The 18,174-nt window shown below is 43.4% G+C and overlaps 1 protein-coding gene across 3 annotated transcripts in view; it reads right to left on the reverse strand.

The window, feature by feature from the left end:
* The window catches only part of LOC125254848 (integrin alpha-X-like), a 206,363-nt gene that overhangs the window by 138,318 nt on the left and 49,871 nt on the right, over positions 1-18,174 (reverse strand). The gene's annotated exons all lie outside the window — the stretch shown is intronic.

Raw genomic sequence — 18,174 nt, forward strand, 5'->3', positions numbered from 1 at the left:
CCTTAAAATGGCCGACTCCCTGGTCAGTGCCCTGACTACTGAACTAGGGAGCTGATTGAGACGCAGGGTAAGTCTATGGTGACAGCAGCTACAACTACCAGAGGAAGGCCAGCAAAACACTCTCAGAAGGTTCACAACAAATTTACAATATGTCTGGGATATGTGGTGCTGTTAGCCGTTTCAACAGTCGTCAGAACTACAAATTTATTTGATCCCAAAGGAGTTAGATCGGCGGAATTATTGGCTTCATTCAGAAAGGACCACACCACTGGCAGCCAAACAGCAACGCACAACATTAATAACTGCTGGGACTGTAATTTACATTTATAACGAGAACACTATTGTAATAAAATGTTGTGAATTCTCTATGTTGTTTCAGCGTGTTGTTGTGGGAAGAGGGCGTCTACTGGAGTTAAACATTGATTACATAACTTGTTCAAACTTCACTTGTGCATTCGCGTAATTTTGTGCAGATAAAACTTGTAATATTAATTTTATGAAGTATAAATATCTGATTATTCTCATAAAGGATGTGTTTCGTTGAGGAAATAACCCACAGAGCTGATGATCATATACCTTAAGCGCGAGCGCTCAAAAAGTAAGGCAAAACATTAATATTATTGGGACTGTTCTCTTATAAATTATATTATAGTCGTATATACTTGTAACATAACGTTGTGAATTATTTGGGCTTATTTGCTGTGTTTCGGAGTTCCATGACGTTACTTCAAGTTCATATATGCGTGATTTTGTGCAAATACTAGTTGTAGTATTATTTTCATTTTGTATAAATATCTGAATTATTTTATATAGGATGTGTTCCGTTGAGTTAATTAACTTTCAGTTTATGAGGTTTTTATTCTCTTCAACTTCAGCGTGCACAGCTCAAACAGCAATGATTAAGTCATTAAATGTTGCCAGTAATATTAAAACTTTCATATTTTTTTTTTTTTAAATGAATGCATTATTTTTAATAACTAGCTCTTATATTGTTCTCGTATTATATTCAGCAACACATGGTTTGATTAATAAGGATCACGAACAATAACAGATTTTTTTCTCAAATCATCTCATTTTGATAACAGCTGCACGCGCTGAATGAACACCCGTAAAATTAAGCACTTTGCTAGAAGGTTAATTAACTCAAAGGAACACATCCTATATAGGGTAATTCATATATATTTATATAAGATAGACATAAAATTACAACTTATATTTGCACAAAATCATGCACACATGTAGGCTACTTGAACTAAGTAATGTAGTCAGCTCGTGTCGTGAATTTGTTCATCCTGTAATAACACGCCGAAACACACCAACTAGAATTCACAATATTTTAATACAATATTGTATACAATTATTATGTTATGTAAATTACAGTCCAAGCAGTTATTAATGTTGTGCGTTGCTGTTTGGCTGCCAGTGGTGTGGTCCTTTCTGAATGAAGCCAATAATTCCGCCGATCTAACTCCTTTGGGATCAAATAAATTTGTAGTTCTGACGACTGTTGAAACGGCTAACAGCACCACATATCCCAGACATATTGTAAATTTGTTGTGAACCTTCTGAGAGTGTTTTGTTGGCCTTCCTCTGGTAGTTGTAGCTGCTGTCACCATAGACTTAAACAGAGCGCGCAGCTGTGACCGGACACAAATATGGCGGCGATAACATACAGTGACGTCACATGAAACCCATGGATAGACACAGACTGCATAGAGATTTAAGATTAAAACTCTCTTCGATCCAAAAACATAGTCTTCTGTGAGTTAGTTTTTAATGTTGATCATATTATATCAATAAGAATATTGCCCGAATATAATATAATATAATATAATATCTCGAATATTGATTTCATACAACAGTTCAACAAACAAAAGGGTCATATTAAGTAATGTACATTTTAAACAGTATTGTCAGTATTTCTGCTCTATTTTGCAATGAAAGCCACAGCAGAACTGCAGCACACAAGCTGTTTCGTGAACGAATCTGTGGCTTTGAACGAATCGTCAATGATTCAATGATTCAATGAGCCATTTATAAATACAGCCGCTTGCTTTGATACTGAAAGAATGAATGACTGGATGATTTACTCATAAAAACAGTGACTTACCGCCACCTACTTGCAGTTTTAGTCTAATATTTAAAAGTATCACAAATTTTTATTTAAAGCATAATTTATTTTATAAAGGTATTTATAAAGGTAAAAAATCAATTTAAGAGGGCAAATATTGTCCCTTAATGGAAAAGGTGTAACTGCAGTCTAAGTGGAAAGGCAACACAGAAAGATGTTAAATCCCTCAGGGGGTACAACACTCTAAAAAGTTTGAGAACCAATGAAAAGGATATGTAGAACTGCACAAGTACTACTGCTAAGAGTGCAATGTCAATACAGCCTGTTACCTTGATTCAAATTTTTCATAAACTTAAATGAATTGGTCTAAAGAGAAAAATTATAATAACTATTTTGTCTAAAGACTACATATAAAATAGCTATCAAAATTAATGTTGGTAACTGTAGTTTGACTAAAAGTAATGACTAAGATTTGACAAAAATGCGATGACTTTTCGTCGACTAAAACTAGACTAAAATATGAAAGACAAAAATGACTAAAATGTGACTAAGAATAAAGAGCATTTTCGTCTGAAGATAAAGACTAAGACTAAATCAAAAATGGCTGCCAAAATTAACACTGATACTCACTTTTGTGGTCAGCGGTTTAGACATTAATGGCTGTGTGTTGAATTATTTTGAGAGGACAGCAAATTTACACTGTTGTACAAGCTGTACACTCACTACTTTACATTGTAGCAAAGTGTCATTTCTTCAGTGTTGTCACATGAAAAGATATAATCAAATATTTACAAAAATGTGAGGGGTGTACTCACTTCTGTGAGATACTATAGTCAAACCAAAAATTATTCAGACATTTTGGTATATTTTTACAGGTGGGTGCAGGACACTAGTTCATTTATGTAAGTGAGGATAGCAAAATAAATGAAACTGTGACACATTATACCCAAAAATTCTTCATACAGTGGCCTACCAGTAAAATTTTGAACCAAAAATTATTCAGACACTTTGTCCTGTGTTATTTGACCACTTTGCTAAAGTGTTATCTGACATAATTAAGATTAATTTCTGACACAGTTTAACACTGAGATCTTGTCATATTTAATTTATTACAATTTTTTTTTAAATATTCAACTATAGTGAATAAACTGTATTAATGAATAAAATGTTCAAGGTGTCTGAGTAAATGTTGGTTTGACTGTATGTATATATATATATATATATATATATACTGTGTGTGTGTGTGTGTGTGTGTGTGTGAATAAATTTTAATTGGTAAGATGAATCTAAACTCAGTAAATGGTCTACAGTATATTGATTTACGTATTTGAGTATATTGAACGTTCATAATTCTGAGTATGTGAATTTTTGGCTAGTCCACTGGTAGTGTACATACTGTTGGAAATTACTTCAAATCTAATTTACGCTTTCCCCTCCACTGACTGAATTTTAGGGATATCCATGTTTTCACTATTATATGGTATGGGACGCTATTACACAGCTTCTGAAAGAGTACAGAATCTCTGGATCAAAACACAGGTGAAGGAGCAACAAAAACAAGTGACAGAAGATTGCTTATGCAGATGTAACACTACGTGATAATCAAATATTAAACAGCACATAAATCAAAACTGTCTAACGTTACCAAATGAAATGTCAAACCCATGAAGAGGAAACGACTGCGAAGCCTTGGTGGTGTTGATGGATGCAGTCTACGTGTTTTGATCATCATTCTGAATCTGATTCAGACATAGTCTTTGACAAAAACCTGTTAATGGGTGGGATATATTACGCAGTAAGTGACCATTTTGTCCACAAAGTTGATGTGTTAGAAACAGGAAAAATGGGCAAGCGTAATGATTTGAGCGAGTTTGACAATGGCCAAATTGTGATGGCTAGACGACTGGGTCAGAGCATCTACAAAACTGCAGCTCTTGTGGGGTGTTCCCGGTCTGCAGTGGTCAGTATCTATCAAAAGTGGTCCAAGGAAGGAACAGTGGTGAACCGGCGACAGGGTCATGGGCGGCCAAGGCTCATTGATGCACGGAGCGAAGGCCGGCCCATGTGGTCCGATCCAATAGAAGAGCTACTGTAGCTCAAATTGCTCAAGAATTTAATGCTGGCTCTGATTGAAAGGTGTCAGAATACACAGTGCATCGCAGTTTGATGCATACGCAGACCAGTCAGGGTGCCCATGCTGACCCCTGTCCACCGCCGAAAGGGCCAAAAAAAAGTGGGCACGTGAGCATCAGAACTGGACCACGGAGCAATGGAAGAAGGTGGCCTTGTCTGATGAATCACATTTTCTTTTACATCACGTGGATGGCCGGGTACGTATGCATTGCTTACCTGGGGAACACATGGCACCAGGATGCACTATGGGAAGGCGGCAAGCCGGCGGAGGCAAAGTGATGCTTTGGGGAATGTTCTGCTGGGAAACCTTGGGTCCTGCTATCCACGTGGATGCTACTTTGACACGTACCACCTACCTAAGCACTGTTGCAGACCATGTACACCCTTTCATGGAAATGGCATTCCCTGGTGGAGGGAATACCATTGTGGCCTCTTTCAGCAGGATAATGCACCCTGCCACAAAGCAAAAATGGTTCCGGAATGGTTTGAGAAGCACAACAAGTTTGAGGTGTTGACTTGGCCTCCCCTGAGCCCATATGTATAAAACTTCTCAGAAATGCTCTTAATAGTCTTAAGTTTTGACTTAGTGTCAAATTCTTAGTAAAGAGTAGGACTTTAAGAGTAGGAGACTTTTATAAAGAAGCTAAAAGCAACTTTTAGTGAAGTATAGGACTGATTCTTATGTGCTGACTTAAGTGTTGTGAACTAAGGACTACAATGATGTCAACTCAAAATGGCCACCTTCAACCTCTGAATAAGCCAATAGCAAGTCTGCAAGGGTGTCACAGCAGCACAACACCAATAATTATACATTTTAAAAAGAGAAATTTTAAATTTTAAGAAAATAGCTTTGCATAGTGCAACATTTTCACAAATTAGTGATGGTGTGGAATCTTTTTCTATTGATATAGATCTCATTTACAATTAGAGCAATGATGTGATCACAAGTTCCATCAACGGCTTCAACTCCAGGGAAGCCCACTATCAATATAAAAGTGGCTTGCTTGCCACATGGTTTGATTGTCAGTTGGAAAGTCAATGAACTGCCATAGAGTAGTGGTCAAATGTGATTGTTACAAATGGTTTAGTGCAGCAAGGATGAGGCTGAATAGGAACTTCCACAAGAGATGGGTTTATTAAACGAAGGAGCAACACAATCTGACACCATTAACAAATATAACAACAAGAATGGACAGGGAAGGGAACTGTGACAGTACCTCCCTGGAGACCTACACGTGGGTGAGGGAGATGCAGGAAGGTACGGAAGTCTCCAGGGCAGATCTAGGACCTCGGGCAGCCATGGCGGGTACGGAGCCTTGGAAGGCCATGGTGGTTCTAGAGCCCAACCCACACACGTTTCACCCACATGTTCCCCACCCACGGGTACATAAGCCGCCTAGAGTTTTTTTTCTAGAGTTTTAGGGGTAGCAGGAAGGGCTCGTGGAATGGAGCAGGCTCGTGGGCCGCTGGAGCGGGCTCGTGAAGAACTAGAGCGGGCATTTTCTGTGGCTGCTTGAGTTTCATGGCGGCCACTTCATGACAGGACTTTGCTGCAGCGGCAGCCCTTTTCTTTGGCAGTGGCCATTTTCTTCGGCGATTTGGGCTTTGGGACAGGCAGGACAAAATGGGAAGACCCACTGGAGGGATGTGTGGAGGAAACTGGCGGTAGGTGAACTGACCAGGCCGCGTGTTTTTCTGAGGGGACTGGCCGAGGAAGACACGTACTCTCTTGAACCTCTTCAATTTCAAAATCAAATGATATTAATGTATTAAAAATGTATTAAAAGATGTAAGCATATTGTGTACTTGTGCTTGGAGTCAATTGTTTCATGTGTGATAATGAAATTAAATTTCAAATTTTTTCAAATTATTTTTGGCTAGGTTGTCATGCAAAGAAATCATGAACAAATGCAAAAACAAGAGAGAACCAATTAAATATTTAAAAAATGATTGTTGTAGTCAATGTCATATTTTAAAACATTTAAATAATATAAACATAAAAATACAAATTTTGTCCTCATATTTTGATGGTTTAAGCAAAATTGTAGGGCCATTTAAAAAAATAAAAAAAACCTTTGCACATCAATTTTGGCCACTATGTTTGGTGTGGTAAGTTTAGCAATAGTACTATTTAAGAGCCTGCTTACTGAGGACTGATGGGTTCAAGTCATCACCGGTGCACTGCTGCATTCTTACAGTCACCAAAAAAATATATCAGAAAAGCTTTCCAGCGCTGGAGAGAGCTGGAAGCCCTGAAAACAGATGCGGAGGCTGCTTTGATTCCTTATCATGTGGGTAACACTGGGTTTTGATTGTTTGGAGCTGCTGTTCTGTTTCGGATTAACAAGAAACTCTTGTTTGTATTTACTCTTGTGTTCATTTTCGTTCATCATCTGCGCTTTATTTTTCATGAAGCATTTTGTTGTGTGTCAGCTGTGATAAACAGACATCCACTTGCATTACGTGTGTAACAGTGGCCAAATAGTGAGAGTTTTGCAGTTAAATTACTGCACACTGACGCCTGCTAGAGAACGAGGTGTTTAGCGTCATCGGTGGTGCATTCACCTCGCATGAGAGCAGCGATCAGGCTGGGGTTCGGGAACTCGGAGCAGGGTGGTTAGTATTGGAGTGTGAGTTTTGGAGGTGGAGCAATGAAGAGAGGGGTGGGTTAGTTTAGGTTGATTTGAAATATCAACAGTGTTCAACAACGAATTTGAGAAATCGCGTACAGCACATTTAAATGTATTAAAATGCATTAAACAATTATAGTTTAAGTAATATTTATTACATTTATTACCTTTATTTAAAGTTATTACATTTCTTATTAGGTCAGTTACAAAAAGAATTGACAATCAAGTTTATATCATTATATCAACTCCATGTCATCATATAACCCCAATACATCATATCTTTATTGGAAAGCCTGTGTTTCCTCTTCTTTGCTGCCATATTGTTACTCCTAACTAGGTTAGGAGACCTCTCCAGCTTTCCTAAATAATTTAGGAGCTAAGACCTAGTCTTGACACTTAAGAATAAACAAGCATTCTGCGTTAGTTCAGGCAGACCTCGTAGTCAAGCTCCGCTATCAGCTGATTCGCAAATTCCAACCCCACCCATATCGGCTGATCCGATTTCTATGGTGTAGGGTCTGCACAGTCTCAAGGATGAGCAGGTCCCACCATAAACCGTGTTTAAGCCTCAATTCACGGAACTTTGGTTTGTAAATCTTACATCGATTCCGGCCCGGCAGACACTAATGGATCACAAGACTCTTTTTTATGACTATTTCGATAAGTCCCAAACCTCTCCTCTGTGACTTCAAAGGAGATGCGAACGCCACGGATCGGGTTTCGAAAGACAGGCCCGAATTCCAAACGGTCATAAAAAGGAAAATACATGCACCCACCCACAAATACACACACACACATACAAAGCCCTACATAAAGACTGTATACACAAATATTATACCTGCAAATATGAATGTATCTGCCATTGTAGTGCTCGCTGCATGTATGTGTTACTAGTGTAGAATCGTAGAATTGACTGTAGTAGGTTAGTTTTCATGTTAAACGATAGTAATAGAGTGTAAAGTGTATCTTCTTTATATGACGAGAGACACCTGTCGAGTTTGATCTCTCCGTAAAGCTGTGAATCCGAGCTATTCACTCATGTACGTTACATTTCTGTCAAATGCATCTTTCAATGTTTAATAATACTATGAAGAAAATGCACTGATTCAACATACCATAAATTAATTCGGGAGACAGGACAAAGGAATGTGGAAACCCGCCAAATTACAACGCTAGCATTGGAGGACGTTATCAAGAAGGCGTTCTGGTCTGTTGTCTTTAAAACACCATGACACGCGTCTTTTCGATGCACAAGTTTTCTGCACGAGTTCCTGCCGTCAAGACGGACTCTCTTCTTTATTTTCCGGTCATATTACAACAGTTAAACCTTCGTTTGAAACTTCGCCGAAACAACCTCCGGAAGAAGAAACAACTATCAAACCGAGCGCTCCGAAACTCTAAGCACCCCAATGAACCTATGCAAGTATAACGTTTTTACGATTTTAAATGCTGAGTTTCCTTGCTGGCTCTTAAAGGTGAACTGTTGCAATTTGCCATGCTTTGATTATCTCTTTCGTTTCTGCCTTTCCTTCTACTTTATATGTATTTGTATCTACTTGTGTACATTTATCCGTATAACCTTTGTATTACCCGTTCTGTATATTAAATACAACATATCCATGCTTATTTGGTTCACTTGCTCATTTAGCAACAACCGAGTCACTTTAACGTTCTGATTCTAATATCCTTGCTTTACGTTTGGATGCTACCATAGAAATGTATCTTCGTGGCCAGAGGGTAATATTTCTGTCGTAAGAGTCTGTGGAACTTACCGGTTTGCTGGACGGACCGATAGTTCTCTACATAATTATTAAAACAGAACTAATCATATATGTGATTGATTATAATTTGTTGTAGTTAATTCACCATATATGGTTAATCCCCCCCCTTGGGTCGGTATGTGCATAATAATAATTCATAAAACCTTATGAATTATTGTATTCATATTCCACCCATAAATTGATTAATAACTGTGCAAATCGTCACATATATTTGGTGGAGTAACGCGGGGACGTTTTAAACTTGGTTTTGATGTATGAGCAATCTAGAATAAATAATTGTGTGATTTGATGTGTAACGCGCGCTATATACTTCAGTGAGCTGACACGCGTCCCTCACTTTGAAGATACGTTAACAAACTGCTTTGTGTCTAAAAACACGGTAGTAAATTGTTGAACGTGAAATACACTGCAGTCCAGTAATATTTAAAGCTCGTATATGTGAAGGACGACAATCTTTGCAGTAAGTTACAGTTTTGAATATTAATTTCCGCTTGAATAAACGAATTGAGTCGTATTCAGCGCTTTGAAAGATTTGTGGGACGAGTTTCTCCCACCTATCTGTAAAAAAAAAAAAAAAGGCCTTATTATATTTGCCACTATTTATCGGAAATATTTGTGTCGTCCAATAATTCACAATATAGCTGGCGCTCCTGGGTTACGTCGTTGGCCTAGCTACCCAAACCACGTGATCCCCCTTACAAATCTAATCGGAGAGCAGTTAATCTGGTTTATCGATTGATGTGTAAAAGGTAGGAGCCAGTCGAAAGCGCCCTGATCCAGCGTGACTAATAACAGCAGTGAATTATCCTGCAGTTACATATTTGTGCACTAAAATTTGTGCAAACAGGGGGTCACTAAACCCAGAGTTTCCAAAGTTTTATACGTATGATAAAGGTTGGATCAGTCCAGTGAGCTGGCACCGAAGAATCCGCCGAGATTCTAAAAAGTTTGTATTTGTGATATGTGCAGTTAAATCAGCTGTAACGCTAATTTAAAAATATCACGGAGGTGGATGCAGTAACCCTGATCAGACGCCAGAGGGCAGTCTGTCCAGGTGGGGCACCCCTCCCTACTTCATTGTTGTGTTGACTCCGCAACGCCACCACGTGGACGTTCTGAGTTAAGGCTGCTCGCCATACTTTGAACTGAATTGTCTCCAAATTTCCCCGTGACTACTTCAACGTTGCTGTTATAACTTTGTTGATGGTTATGCTTTTCAATCGTTTTTGGAATGTGGTTTACTTATTTAAATTTAGTTTAAACACGTTTTAAATCTTTAATTTGAATTAAGTTGCCCATCCAACAAGAGAATTCACTTCCTGGAAGTGCTCCCCCTTGTGGACGTCCCCGGAAGTCAATTCCCTGCCATCTGTGTGTCCTTTCCTAGCCTCTGTTCCTTTGGTCACAGATTTACTCTACTCTACTCTATTCTATTCTATTCTATTCTATTCTATTCTAGTCTAGTCTAGTCTATTTGATTGTTATTTTATTTTATTCTACTCTTTTGATTTAACTCATTTTTTTTGTTTTTGTTCTTCCCTCTCTCTCGTTCTCTTGAGTTATCATTATTATTTTATTTGGGTTTTAATTTTATTATTATTTTTTTGTTTGTTTTTTGTTTTTCTTGCTCTTTATTTCATTTGTTTTTATTTACTTCGGAAATTCTTTCCCTTGTATCACTTAATGCTCTATTTCATTCACTCTTAGTTCTGGGTCCTGCTTGTTATTGGCTGGCAATAACATTCACGCACACCCAAGCCTCCCTTATTTCATACACTTATTTTAAATTTAATTAAATAACATTTAATTGAATTTTAAAATTAAGTAGTGTCAATCAGTTGGCATTTTGCTCATAAAGAAGCAATTCTTTTCAAGGAAACTTACAAATAGGGAAGGCTTTCTCCTTTCTTTTTCCCATTCTGCTATTCTGCGCACTTGTTTAATGCAAATTTGAATCAAGTGCATCTGAACTCTTTTGTTTTTCTTTACCCCCTTTTGCTCATTTCAGTTCTAGTTTAACTAGTTCATTCTGACTGTCATTTTAGGCTCATTTTCTTCCGTCATACACACTTAATTATTTAAATTTGGTTTAAACAAGATTTAAACTGAGATTCAAATTTAACAATTAAGCTGTGTTCGTGTGACCACTTGTGTATTTGCAGATAAGGCCCTTCACTGCCTGGTGGTGAGTTGACGGTCGCCCCAGTGAGTTCCAGTGAATGGAGCTGCTTGGCCTGGCGGATCTTGCACTAACTGTGTGTGAATCGGGGACATTCTGACCTCGTATCACGGGCAACACGCAAGGACATCAGCGAGTTGTGTATCAGGTACAGGGAGGCAACGAGCCCAGATTGACAACAAACGGCAATTTTGTTTAATTTCCCTGCTCAGGCTTCTGCACGACAGAACCGCCCGTTTGGAGTAACTGCCCGTAAAGGGGACAGACTCTGAGTTCAGGGAAAACTCAATTTTGACCGGTCACCCTGGCCGTTGGCGCAAATACCTTGCCAAAGTGCGCAATTGTGCTGGTGTTCCCTGTTTGAGAGGTTGCACCGTGGTACAAAAGGGACAGGTTGCCACGGACACCGCAGTCGAGTGTTTGAACGTTAAGAAAGGTTGCCTGTCATTGAGTTCTTATCTGAGCACCCACGATTCACCCAGGCCTAAATTAGTGACATACAGTCACTTCACCTAATTGAAAGCCACAGAATATTACATATTCTTCGATTAGTCAGGTGCGGGCCAACCCTTATACTCTCGATCCATACCATCCCTCTAGGTTTTATGACGCAACAGTGCACTCGCCTGACACCATCACAAACCCAGCTGGAATAGGAAGTTTAAGTTTCACTTCTCCCCTCTTCTGATTCAGTTTATTGCTATTCTATTTTTATTCCTTTCTATTTGTTTACTGCTCTATTTCTCATTTAATTGCATCCACTCTGTTCTGTTTGCTTTTCTGCTGTGTTTGTTTCTTTCAGTTCACGTAGAAGCAGAACCTGTGAGAGCCACCACGGAAAACTGAGTAATAGATAGACGACCGAGCAGCGAGAGTCACCAAAGGACACTTAGAACTACCGCCTGTCAAAATCTATAGTTAAATCCGGCACTCACTCACACTAATTGACCTACGTGGTCCTTCTTGGTTTGACAATTAAGTGTCGAACCTACCTTCCACTAACTGTCTGCACCAGTTAACTGGAACCACACAAAAGAATTATCTAATTACGTATTACGTGACCGCTAATCCCTGCACAAGCTTGCATTGGTTCTTGTCTTTGTTGTGCTGTCTTTCTCTCGTCAACAGTAAAAGCCACTATGTCGCGAGCAGGCCTAGCCCACAACCTCATCGCCCAGGCAAGGCTCAACGAAAGGAGCAACGCACTTCTGGAGCAGGAAGTCGCAGCACTCAAGCTCCAGGCTGAGGAAGCCCGGAGGAACCAGGCTCAGACCCAACATCATCTCGATCAGCTACTCCTCGAGACCCCGGGTCAGCGTGGGATGACGGAGGAGTCTGATCCTGAACAACAAGAGGAAGTCGAGAGACTCCAAAAGGCCCTCGAAGAGCTCCATTTGGAGACGGGGCGCAGAGAGCAGATGGAGAAGCAATCCAGAGAGGAACTAACTGGAAAGCTCCAGCATGGCGAAGCTCTCTTAGCAAGAGCCGAGATTGAACTGAAAGAAAGAGATGCTAAACCTCGGGCCTGTGAAAATCACCTTAGACAGGCCCGAAGCGAGATTACTGCCCTGAGGCAGCAAAGAGACCATTTAAAAGATGAATTGGACATTGTGCACCGAGAACTAAAACACTCCTATAAACTGCAAAGTGACTTGGGAGGGGACGCGCACGCCATGCAGCTCCCTCTGGCCCCTGGGCCTAAGTGCCCCAGTCAAGAGTCCCTAGTTCGTGAGGGGGGTGAAAGCCCACTGCCCAAAACGTTCAGCCTCCACGAACCATGGTCAGGAGCAAAGGGATGGGAGCCGCCCCAGAAAAGCCGCGCCGCGAGCTATGGCATGGCTCCCAAAAAGCTGGACAAGCTAGCAAAGAATATCCCCACTTTCACTCCAAACCCTGCAGGGGGTGTCGACGTGCACGCGTATTTGCAAGACATTGACTTCCTGTTGCAAAATGTGGCCAACGTGAGTGCATGGGACAAGTTGTATCTACTCCGCATCACGTCCAGCCGTGACGTGCGCAGCTTCCTGGATCGGCAGCCAGAAGCTGTCAAATCAGACTACCAGCTGCTGCGACAGGCTCTGATCAAAGAGTTTTCTGACCCTGAATTGGACCAAGGGCTCCTCGCGGCCATGGATCTTAAACAGGGCCGACTGGAAACCCCACAAGCATACTACAACCGTATACGAAAGGCCTACTTCGGAGCACGCAACGAGCCAGGAATGGAGGAAGATTTCAACTTTAAGACTTTGTTTCTTAGAAACCTGCACCCTGCAGTAAGTCATCATCTGGGAGTCCTGGCCTGCCCACGAAGTATGTCTATTCAACAGCTGCGAGATTTAGCCCACAAAGCTTATGCCAAGCAAAGGGCCATATCTGAAAAGACTGTTAAAAATCCAACCATCTACCCGGTCTCTGATCACTGCCCAGAACTGGCCCTAGAGGGCGCACACACACAACACAGTGACAGACCGTTCAACCGAGAGGCACGGCAGTTCCCAGCCAGCAGAGGGCAGCCTCACCACGAGGGCACCCTTCCCAAGCACCAGAGCGGACACTCTGAAAGATTCTGGGACAAGCCACATCCATCCAGCAACCAAAGGGGCGGTGCCACATGGGAGACCAGCCGGCGACCCAGAAATGGCAGGCCTTCATCGGATAGAGCCCCAAGCCCCAATCGCCAAAGACAGAAGGCCTCTCGACGTGCATCAAACAAGTCCAAGTCCGAGCCCTCACAGGAGCCGAGCAATGCAGTTATGTCCGAGTCTGCAGAGATTCTGAAAGTTCTGAAAGAACTGATCCAGAAAAGCCCAAAAATGAAGACAAGAAGGACAAGTCAGACTCCTTATGACTAGAAGCAAGGTCTGCCCCTAGCGTCTGCCCTGACAGCCCTTTAACACAACCTCACACCCAACTCACAGTCGACCAGAGACTTACTCCACAGTCAGTTAGTGCATCACCGAGTGACCTCATCACACAGTCACCTCAGCCAACAACCGCACACTCAGAGCAAACCAACTCACATCAACCCACCGACGACCAGGACGCCACGGTACCAGAAAGTGCTGTTTTGGTTGTCTGCCTCCCAAACGAATCACATGACACCAGCCCCACTTGCTTATCGGTCAGCACCCAAGCCCCGGTACCAAGACTCCTAGGAAACCTTATCGAAAAGGGGGTGGCCCGAAAGCTGTACATAGCCATCACTGTGGAAAATGATGTGAGGATTGAGGCCCTTGTAGACACGGGAGCAGACCTAACTTTGATGTCAACTAACCTTTTTGAAAGACTCAGACATGAAGCAAAGAAACAAAATCGAACTCTCAAATCACAAAAATGTGAGCTAAATGTGCAGTCATACAGCCAAACTGAGATCCAACTTGAACAAATAGCTCCCATTCATCTAACCATCGGTCCAATGAGTTTGGTACACCCCGTATACATCTCACCGATGGACACGTTTCCCCTGCTCATTGGCAAGGACTTGCTAGATCGCTTTGAGCCCCTATTGGACTTCAGACAGCTGAAAATTTGGGCTCAAGTACGAGAACCGCTGCTTTTCCAGTCACCCAGGTCACCTGAGCCAGACTGTCAGGTCACAGAGGTCACGGGAAACCCCACAGCCAGCCGCGGGAACCCCGTCTCAGCACCAGGGCAAAGTTCAAGTTCGCTGCTCTGCACCCTTCAGCTCACCACAGACTCTGACTCCTTCTGCCCCAAGGTCACACCAGACCTGCAGCTGAATGGCTTAACAATAACAGACACTGTCCTCGCACTGTGGGCAGACAACTCAGCCATCAACCATAACGTGTTCAATGCTCTCAAGGAAAACACACCGGACCTCCCATTCGTCAACAAGCGCACACGTTTCTCTTTAGACTCTCACCTGTCAACCATGACAACGGCCAAAGGCGTCTGCGCTCTGAACTTGAAATGGAACGGCCGGTTTCTAACCCATTACTTTCTGGTCCTCCCAGACCTAACGCATGATGTTTACATTGGAGCAGACCTCCTGATTCGCCTCAAAGCTCACGTGGACATGGTTAATGAGGTAGTGTGGGCACCAATGACTGTACAGCCCCCTGTTGTTCCGGTCGACCTTGAGAACCTCGTGTCCGGCCAGACCATTCCAGAAGTCTGCTTCCTGGTCAACGAACAGGAAACTGTAGTACCCGCTTACACCAAAGGGGTCGCTATTCGCCTCAACACACTGGGTTTCTTCCAACTTTCACCTGAAAGCGTGGAACTTGGACTCACCTTGGAAGCCACACCCCTCACTGAAGTGTCATCCCGTGCAATCTACATTTTGCTCAACAACTGCATGGCTACCCCCATCAGAATTCCCAAGGCCTACCGGCTGGGATGGCTAGTAAGCCACGACTTCCATGACTTTGAACTCACGTTACCAGTCATCGGGTCAATACCAGCTGCTATGATACCAGAAGGGAGCCCAGACAACACGGTCTTAACCGCACCCTTCAAGACCATCTCCATCACTTCCATCATGCCGGTACCCACAGAACAGGTGTGCAGAACGGAACTGATGGAGGACCAACACCTTGCAGTATACACAGTCTCTAGCCAGCCGGCCTGTGAAACCCAGGAAAACACGGCACCACTGACAGCCAGCCTGACAGCTGACACCACAACAGAGGAGCCATTCCCAGGGTTTGAGTCTCAAGTCCAAAAAATCCTGAAGGATGCAGACGCCCTAAAGAATGATGCAGACCGCCAAAAACTCAGGGAGGTCCTGTACAAATTCAAAGCGTCATTTGCCAAAGACTCTTTAGACTGCGGCCTCACAAGCCTTCACACGGTGCGTATTCCAACACGCCCAAATGCCCCGCCCACCTTTGTCAGGCAGTACAAAATTCCCATCGCCTCACACGAACCAGTGCAGGAGATTATCCGCTCCATGGAAGAAAAAGGTGTCATCCGTCCTTGCAACAGCACCTACTCAGCCCCCATCTGGCCTGTTCTCAAACCAAATGGCAAGTGGCGACCCACCATTGATTACAGGAAACTGAACCAGCAGGTGCCACTGTCACGGTGGCCCATGACACAGCTGGAGCAGGAACTACCTAAAGTCAAAGGGGCCACTATCTTCTCGACGCTTGATGTGGCATCAGGATTCTGGACCATACCCGTACACCCAGAGGATCAACACAAGCTGGCTTTCACTTTTGGCAACCGGCAGTACACTTTTACAAGGTGCCCATTCGGCTATGCCAACTCACCAGCTGAATTCAACATCTTCCTGAACAAAGCATGTCCAGATGCAAGGATGAGAGGGAACCTCATCTACGTAGACGATGTGCTCATGAAAAGTATGACTGTGGCGGACCACCTGATAGAAATAGACCATGTTCTGACCCAACTGACCACTGCCGGCGCCAAAATTGCTCTCCACAAAGGACAATGGTGCCGAACAAAAGTCAACTACGTGGGTCTACTTGTCGGTGCACAGGGCATTGAACCGCAGTCCAGCCGCATTCAAGCTATTCAAACCATCAAACCTCCCACTAACGTGTCGGAGCTGCGCAGTTTTCTAGGTGTGTGCAACTACTCACGGCAGTTCATAGAGAACTACTCAGACATTGCAAGACCTCTTACTGCTCTATTGAAAAAGGACTGCCCATTTGTCTGGACAGAAGTCCAAACAAATGCAATGAATGAACTGAAATGACATTTGTGTACAGCCCCATGTCTGGTGTATCCTGTTCCAAACAAAGAGTTCTACTTGGAAGCCGGATTCTCCAAGAACTGCCTGAGCGCTGGTCTCTACCAACGATACGACCAAGACAAAAGAGTCATAGCGTATGCCAGCAAAACACTCCTGTCACCGGAGTGCAAATACTCAGACTGTGAAAAGGCGTTGCTCTGCACTGTATGGGCCATCCAAAGATTTTCCAACTACATTGGAGCACAAAAGGTTATCATAGAGACATGTCACCAGCCTGTCACTTTCCTGAACAGCCAACGCATCCGAGATGGCGTAGTCACCAACTCACGCATAGCCACGTGGCTGATGGCCCTCCAGGGGTGCAACGTTGAGGCACGATACACCCAAAATCACAAATCTGCTCTGGGCAACGGCTTGGCGGCCTGCCAAAACTGTTCCGATGACACTCCAGCTCCCACACCGGAGCTGGAAATACCCCAAAACCAGCAACCGACCTGCCACCGGTACTTCGAAGAGAATGCGTGCCAAGGTATGCCCACTGCCTATGTCGATGGATGTTCGTACAACCATGAGGGCGTCCTAAAGGCAGGTGCAGGGGTGTTATGGTTAAACGACCAACCCTGCCCACCACAACACTTCAATTTGGGCTCCCAGTCATCGCAGTATGCGGAGGTAGCTGCTATCCTCATCACCCTCCAAATCGCAGTGGCCCACAACATCAAAGAACTCCTCATTTGCACAGACTCAAACTATGCCCGACTCAGTTTCACATGCCACCTCCCAGGCTGGAAACAAAATGGCTTCAAGACCGCAAACAACAAGCCGGTCAAACACCAACACCTGTTCCTAGCATGCGACGATATCACGACAACACACAACATGATCGTTTACTGGAAAAAGGTGAAAGGACATTCGAAGCTACCTGGCATGGACAAAGACTTGAATGACCAAACTGATGCCCTTGCCAAGACGGGCGCACTACAGGGTAATCTGTGGTCACCCCCCACCCAAACACCCACCCCTGATGTAGCAGCAGTCACCCGCAGCCAACGTATTGCTCCTGTACTTACTCCCACATCACAACCGCTATCACTAGCTCCACAAATTTCCAACAATGACGTTGCCGACCTTCAAGCCTCGGACTCTGCCATCCACACAGTAAAAAACCTCCTCTCAAACCCCTCCTGCCCCCCGATCACGAAGTCTGACTTCGACAGCAACCCGAGCCTCAAACGGCTACACGACGTCAAGCACATGCTGCGTGTGCAAGAAGACATTCTGTGGTATGCCCCTGATGATCTCACTGCGCCACGGCTTGTAATACCACACGGCCAAAGGGGGGTCATGCTCATGTATGCCCACGATGCACCATGTGCTGGACACCATGGCACCAAAGCCACTTACCAGACACTGAAACAAGTGGCATACTGGCCCGGCATGCAGCAGGATGTGGCAGAGTATGTTAGAGGATGCCTGGTGTGCTGCCAGTTCCAACCGGCAAACCCAACTCACAGAGCTCCACTGCAACGCAGAGGAGTCACGTTCCATGGTCAGACCTCCAGATAGACTGGGTGGGGCCCCTGACCAGATCAACGAGAGGAAACAGGTATTTCCTCACGGTCGTGTGCCAATTCACCAAGTGGGTAGAGTGTCTTCCAGCACCGAACGACACGGCCCAGACTACAGCATACCTCCTGATG

This window comes from Megalobrama amblycephala, linkage group LG19, assembly GCF_018812025.1.
Source record: "Megalobrama amblycephala isolate DHTTF-2021 linkage group LG19, ASM1881202v1, whole genome shotgun sequence".
NCBI classification, from domain to species: domain Eukaryota; kingdom Metazoa; phylum Chordata; class Actinopteri; order Cypriniformes; family Xenocyprididae; genus Megalobrama; species Megalobrama amblycephala.